The sequence below is a fragment of the Odontomachus brunneus genome, unplaced genomic scaffold (assembly GCF_010583005.1).
Source record: "Odontomachus brunneus isolate Ranch 3 - 2012 unplaced genomic scaffold, Obru_v1 Obru_scaffold_003, whole genome shotgun sequence".
NCBI lineage: Eukaryota > Metazoa > Arthropoda > Insecta > Hymenoptera > Formicidae > Odontomachus > Odontomachus brunneus.
Genome location: NW_022639453.1, coordinates 1,963,046 through 1,970,108, shown reverse-complemented (window position 1 = coordinate 1,970,108; position 7,063 = coordinate 1,963,046). Strand labels below are relative to the sequence as shown.

General features: G+C 44.0%; 2 protein-coding genes across 2 annotated transcripts in view; one reads left to right on the top strand and one right to left on the bottom strand.

Moving 5' to 3' along the window:
- LOC116844440 (RING finger protein 17) overlaps window positions 1-7,063 on the bottom strand; it is a 278,692-nt gene that overhangs the window by 44,813 nt on the left and 226,816 nt on the right. The window lies entirely within an intron of this gene.
- LOC116844605 overlaps window positions 1-7,063 on the top strand; it is a 102,936-nt gene that overhangs the window by 34,164 nt on the left and 61,709 nt on the right. The gene's annotated exons all lie outside the window — the stretch shown is intronic.

The window sequence follows — 7,063 nt, the reverse complement described above, 5'->3', positions numbered from 1 at the left end:
GAGAGAGAGAGAGAGAGAGAGAGAGAGAGAGAGAGAAGGGAAAACTTATTTTGTTATTAGTTTTAGCGTATTATAAATTGTTACTAATGGCAAATTCGATTGAATGTAGTACGTAGTGAGTGTACACTAAACTTGTTTATAATTCGTTCTTATACTTAAAAATCATCTTAAGTACATCTTAGCTAGCAAAATTATCTATATAGCATCCGTACGAATTGTTTTATTAGCTAAGAAGTTTTTGAAGATGTATTTAAGACGACCCTAAGAATAAAAAAAGACCGTGAACAAGCCTTAGTATGTACTCAATGCGCACTGATGCATTCAGTCGAATTCGCCATATAATGGCTGCGTTCCGAAATTCACTGCCAGTACTGAAAACCTATAGTTCATGTAACGTATGCTACACAATTTTGCACTGGCAGTGAATTTCGAAACAAAGCCATTTTTTTCACCAAATAAAGAAAGTTATTCATCAAATCACCAAAAGACTTTAAAAATCTCCAAAATGGCAACCCTGAATGTCCCGCCGATTTTACTGCCTTATATACTGTCTCAGCCGAGAATTTACTTTCGAGAATCGGCAAGCCCTCATACGCTGCCTAGCGGTGCGATGAGAAGCTTCTGCGCGCGGTCTAGTTACGCGTAGCTCGTGCCGCTCCCTATGACCGCTGATCACCACAAATATTTTTTATACAAGAAAATATACATTTTCTTGAAACTTTAATTTTTACTCAAAAAACAATTGTTCATTCAATTTTTAAATAAAAGGATTTAAAAAATTTAAGTAAAAATATGTTACTAATATATCCACCGAATAAATATTCTTTTATTTTTTAGATTCTTTCTTTCTCAGTGTGTGTGAACCACTCATAGAGAATGCAAATTGTACAGATCGCGACTAGCAAAATTGCTGCCACATATATGAACGTACACATTTATGTGTGTTGTCACCAATTCCCCCAACGCCGATGAGATTCTTTCCGTTCGAGCAAGTGCTTAAAACCCACAGAAATGTAAAGTTAGTTCGCGCTGTGTTGCGACGTGGTAAGGCCGAATTATCGATAATGAACAAGAGAGTTCGTTGCTGCGGCGAAGGAGAAAAGAGGGTGGGGAAAAATGGAAAACGATCCATCCTTCCTTGTAGGGGGAAACCAAGCAATTAATTTGCATTAATTAAAGCGCAGCGTACGACAGGCGCTAACGGCGGCGTATTGGGGACGGCGCTGTCAAAAATTAATATAATTGAACGTTCCAGCAGGTGCAAGTACGGCTGCTGCGAAAGTGTTAAATCCGATTATGTCGCGGCATGGTTAACAAAACCGGGAAACCTTTTCGGTATGATTCGATAAGCCGATTAAAACTCGGCGGCGGCCGCGCGAAAAGTACTTGTGTAACCAATCCCCCGGGACGCGACAAATTATCCGGAAAACGCGGGGACGAATTTATCTACTCGCCCGTACGCCGTCGCTGCTACTTGATGAAAATCGCGAGCTTTACGCAACGCACGTCCGAACGTGAACTATCACATCCCACCGAACGCGAATAACTCACTCTGTTATCGCCATTACCCGCTCGTCCCACCGCCGGTGGCCGGCGTTAATGTCGGTGAGCACTGACATTATGATTAATTTACGAGATTTTCTGACGCAGGACCGGGGCTTTCTAATATTTCATTGCGCCGTAATTCGCAACGTTTCCCATCATTGCGCCGCCGTTACATCGCCGGCCGAGAGAATTCGCGTAGGCGACCCAAAATTGCTCGCGACCGTGGTCTTTCCCACCAAATATAGCTGGAGTGCGTTTTACTTCTCCCTTAATCCGTCACACCATTACGAGGAGAGTGTGACTTCATTCGCTCGGAATAATTTCTGCAAGCTGAGCGAACGCTCTCCTGCACGGGAAAAAATCATTAGTTGCAGCAGCAAACTAATTTGCTATATACGGACAGTTAAATATAATTCGCTGTGTTAGCTACTTTTTTTCTGCTGCAGGAACCTATTTTTTTGCTATGATAACAAGAAAATCTACTCTTACAGCAAGAAAAATGGCTCACGTAGCAAATTTATTACAGATGGACAATTAAATATAATTTACTGCTTTAGCTACTTTTTCGTTGCAGGAGTAGATTTTTTTGTTATCATAACAAGGAAATTGGCTCCTGCAGCAAAGAAAAAGTGGCTAATACAGCAAATTATGTTTAATTGTCTCTATATAGCAGACCTTTTTTTTCCGTGTACGAATATCGTTGTCTCAAGTACGGATACTCCCACATGTGTGATAATTTTTAAAATAAATCTAATCATCCTACGATTTTTTTCCCGTCACTGCACGTAGAAAAATAATTTGCTAGCCCAGCAAATTTTCTGCTAGTCTAGCAAAATCTTTTCGTTATTATATGGGCAGCAAAAAGATTTGCTAAGAGTACTAATCACTATTTGCTGGATATAATTTGCTAAATCTACAAATTATTTTGCTGTAAGAACCATGATGGATTTATACAAACAGTTGCAGTTTTGCTCCGATAGCAAATAAATTTGCTAAGGATACATTATTTTGCATCAATAGCAAATTAACGTGATTCTTAAGACAAATACACTAAAAGAATTTTTTCTATTCTGGCAACGAAACTATTTTTGCTCTGATAACGAATAATTTGTAAAATTAGTTATGTCAACTTCTTTTTATGTCACTACGAATATGTAGTAGCAACGACGATTTTGCTAAAAAAGCAAAATTATTTTTTTCCGTGTAGCAACGAAACTACTTTTGCTCTGACAACGAATAATTTGTAAAATTAATTACGTCAACTAAATTTTTGTGATGTCATTATGAATATGCAGTAGCAGCGACGATTTTGCTAAAAGAGCAAAATTATTTTTCTCCATGTGACTTCATTCTCGCAAAATAATTTCTGCGCGATGAGTAAATCGATTATCGAATATTTATACACCCTCTCTAACACATTTATGTGATTATTTTTATAATAAGTTAGGCTCTATCCTAAATTTCTTTTCCTTTGCTCTTTTTTCCCAAAATTCGATCGTAATTCTTCCCAATGCAAACCAAACAGTGGATTAACTTGTCAGATACCGTATCAGGTGTACATCGCGTCACGACCAGAGAAAAAGACGAGCTCGCTCGTCCGTGCGCGGCTTACGTTATAGCGTATACCCCGATTGCATAATGTCTGAATGCCTGCAGCGTTCGGGCAGAAAGAACGAGAAAACATTCGCGCGCGTGACATTGACCTCGTTGCCGAATGCTTCGGGCATGTAGATGCTATCATCGCAGATTGGTTCATTCATACAGGTCGTTGTGTGAAGGATCAAGCGAAGTACCGACACTTGGCGTATACTCTCCTCTTACGTATGCGTGCAAGGGCCGTGGGACAAGCGATCATGATCCTCTATAACGAGATGCACTCGCGAACACCCAAAAGACGGGCGTCCCGAGAACGCCCAGAAACTTATCCCATAGTCAGAGAATCAGATTGATTCCAATGAGTTACCTGACTGGAGGAGTCAGACGAACCACCTCCGTGAAACGTGAGGAATTTCGTAAAAATTATACGAGTTTTTCCTCCATACGAAACGCAGAACGCCGAAACGTTGGCGGACGACACGTGTAGGACGCGAGGCATGAATACGGATCTTATAGGTTTACGAGGCATGAAATGCCGGGACAGCATAATGTCACACAGGCCCGGCGCGAATAACTCGAGGCGCAAAGAGCTAAACAGGCGTGCTCGTCGTGGTTGTTTCGCAAGTCGTCTCTCTTTCTCTCTCGCATGCCTACACACACGCAGAAGACGAGCGATCGCCGGGGCTTTTAGAGTGCACTTGAAACATCGAGATAAAAATCTGCGGCGTTCTCCTTAGCGATTAAGCGTGGCGAATGGAACGGATTTACGCGAGTGGGTGCTTACGGGCAGCAACGTCTGAGCTCGCTCGCGGCCACGTTATAGCTCGTTTGACGCTCCTCGACATTATGAGAGCGCGATATCGTTCATCAGCCTCGAACTTTCACTTCTGCATGCGCGACCGACGTGATATGTGTACGGGCTTTTGCGGCCCGTTCGCCGTGGTCGTCGTCGTCATCGTCGTCGTCACGAGATCTCGTTTCACCGAGAAGAAACACGGCTAATTATACGCGGCAGAAGCGACCGGACGATGTTACGAGCCGCGACGCGCTGTTTCATTTCGTTTCGCGAACGAAAGAGACGTGTATGTGTATGTGAAAGACAGAGAGACTCGCTCGACTGCTCAATCCACCTTTTTATTTTCATTTATCTACTTATTCGCCATTAGCGAACGAAAATTAACTCGCCGCGTCTCGCTTAACCTTTTTGTAAAGCACTCTCTTTTCCTACAAAGTTTCGTTTTACATTTCTGCAACTTTTTATAGCATATAATTTATAAATCGACATTTCGCGCGCGGGGAATCTCCGATGGGTTCCCTCTGCTTTGGTTTCGTTTTGCTTTCTCTTCTTTTTTTTTCTTTTCGCGTATCACGATACACGAGCGGGGATTTCAAGCCGGGGTCACCGCGACAAAGGCGATCGGGCAATTAGCCGATCGGCAAAAAGGTTGGCTACGAGCTTTCGTACTATGAGTTTTTAAACGGCTTTCAGCGGGATCCGACGCGATCTTTTGTATATACACTTTTCCATTGTTACCGCGCGTCTCTCTCTCTCTCTCTCTCTCTCTCTCTCTCTCTCTCTCTCTCTCTCTCTATTCTTCGCGGCACGAAGCCGCCCTCGCAGTTTCTGCGCGCAGTCTCCATTTTCCGCGCGCGCGGACTTGCCAAGACGTACAAACCGAGGAAACGAATCGCGAACGGCTAAATTGCAAAAGTGGCAACGCGAATGAGGGAACCCGGGCGGGGGCGACGGAATAAATTGAAGATGGAGAGACGCGCGGATAATCACGACTCGGAGCGCGCTTGGCACATTCGCCGCCCGCGTTAATAACGTTAACGAACTCGACATGTCTTTCGCCTAACTTGTCAATTTACAGGCGCCGCTAAATGTCTGTCCTGCGTCGCGTCTTGTTGCGAAAGCGGCGCGCTTGCTTCGAGCGCGTACGCGGTTGTAGAAAATAATATAGGCGGTGGGAAAGGCGGAGAGACGGCAGTAAATATCGAAAGTGCAATATTATTAATGAAATTAACAAAAAAATGGAAAATAGCAAAACGCTTTCCTAAGGATTATTATCGATATTATCGGGAGAATCATTTTTCATAAGTGTTATTACAGTGTAAGCGACAATAATCTTTTTCGTAGGTATTGCTACTGCTACTTATTTATTAGTACAACAGAAAGATATAATTAGCGCCGGAAATGACTGTAATTTTAGTGAGATTAACCATCTTCTCTCTGTATGTGTGATAAGATTAGTCTTACTTTTTTTCCCCCTTATTTCAAGTCTATATAATTTGTCCCTTTCAACTTATTATGCCTCGATTTAACGTTCCGAAGCATGTCGTTAATTCTATGAGCATTTTACTATTCGTGTGTACTATTTATGTGTGAGTAATAAAATAAGTCCATGGGATAAATATATATTACCGTGATAACTTTCTTTCTAATCATGAGCAACGAAAAATGATAAGAAAAGAGCAACGAGAATTAAAACAATGGAAGAGAGTGAGAGAAAGAGAGGATAAAAATAATAAGATACAAAATAGCATCAGCAGTCAGGATCAGAGACGTAATGGAGCGTAGCGGCCGCTTAATCTGTACACGTCTGTTCAGATATCGTATCGCGCAGATCCGATCGGTTTTACGAGTTTCTCCCTGAAGCCGATTCATCTACCAATTCCATTTCTCAAAGCGTTGCCTCGACGTACGCTACTATTTTAAGTATCGTCCGCCCAAGGAAACCGATCGTCTGTCAAGATCCCTTGGGGGGTTTCTCCCCTTGTTTCCATTCCATTATGTCCGCCTCGTTCGAATAAAAGGTCGTGTTTACGCGGGGAGGAGGGGGGGGGGCATAGCATACCAAATAAATATAAGGAGAGACGTCCTGTCGTCGTCGTTGTCGTCGCCGACGACGACGACATCGGCGACCACGTCGGCCTCCTCCACCACTCCTCGACAATGCCGGCGACGTCGGCAATGAGCGTTTCTCTCGCAGGACGGTAGTGTGTAACCTGTTGCTCTCCGTTCTTGAATTTGTCTACGTTAAGCCTCCCTCCCCATCGGCGACGCGGTGTACACGCGCGTCTCCCTGCGTGTATATAAGTTCATTCCTAATTCATTTCCAAGGATTCGGAAATCACCGGGAATCCGATTAGCAGCGCCGCAGCCGCGACCGCGCGCATACCTCAGGCTCTCTCTCTCTCTCTCTCTCTCTCTCTCTCTCTCTCTCTCTCTCTCTTTCTTTTCTTCATCTCTTTGCTTTATTCCTCGCCTACCTCCCCCGCTCGCCACCTCGTTGCGGCTTCGTCCTTCTCCCCGCGAACGCGTCCTCGCGGTTCCACGCTATTGTGCACCCCCGACACAGCGCCGGGGTACAAAAGACGCGGGCGACGGACAACAATATGAGAGCTGCCGCGAGCTGCGGGGCGTCCGCGTAAACTTCTCGAAATTCGCGGCAGCCGCGAAAGAGATTGGGAATTACCGCCGCGCGGAATCCGATTAGCATCGCGAACCGATCGTCCCCCGGGTTTCCCTTCCTCCTTTCTCTTTCTCTCACGGTCCGATTCTTTTTCGCGGGTCCGCCTTCGCGAGACCTCGCCTATACCGCGAATACGCGTCTTCCCGCGAGCGCAGGGCGCGGAGAATGTATTAGGTGGTAAACTTAGTTCCTGCGGCTCACAGTTAGATGACGTTAGTTGTAGATGTAATTTATTTTGACATCTGAAACTGGCTCCATTTTAGAGGTTAGACATTTGTCAATAAAATTTAGTGCGAAGAGATTCATTTAAGCGAGCAGTGCTATTTTTTCTTTTGATTAAATGTGGAACGTGATAAGTTGTTTTTTCGACATGTGCTGCTTCATTACTTTGACTTGAAAAAAACTGCAGCTGCAGCTCATAAATTGCTTTTCGAAGCTTATGGCAA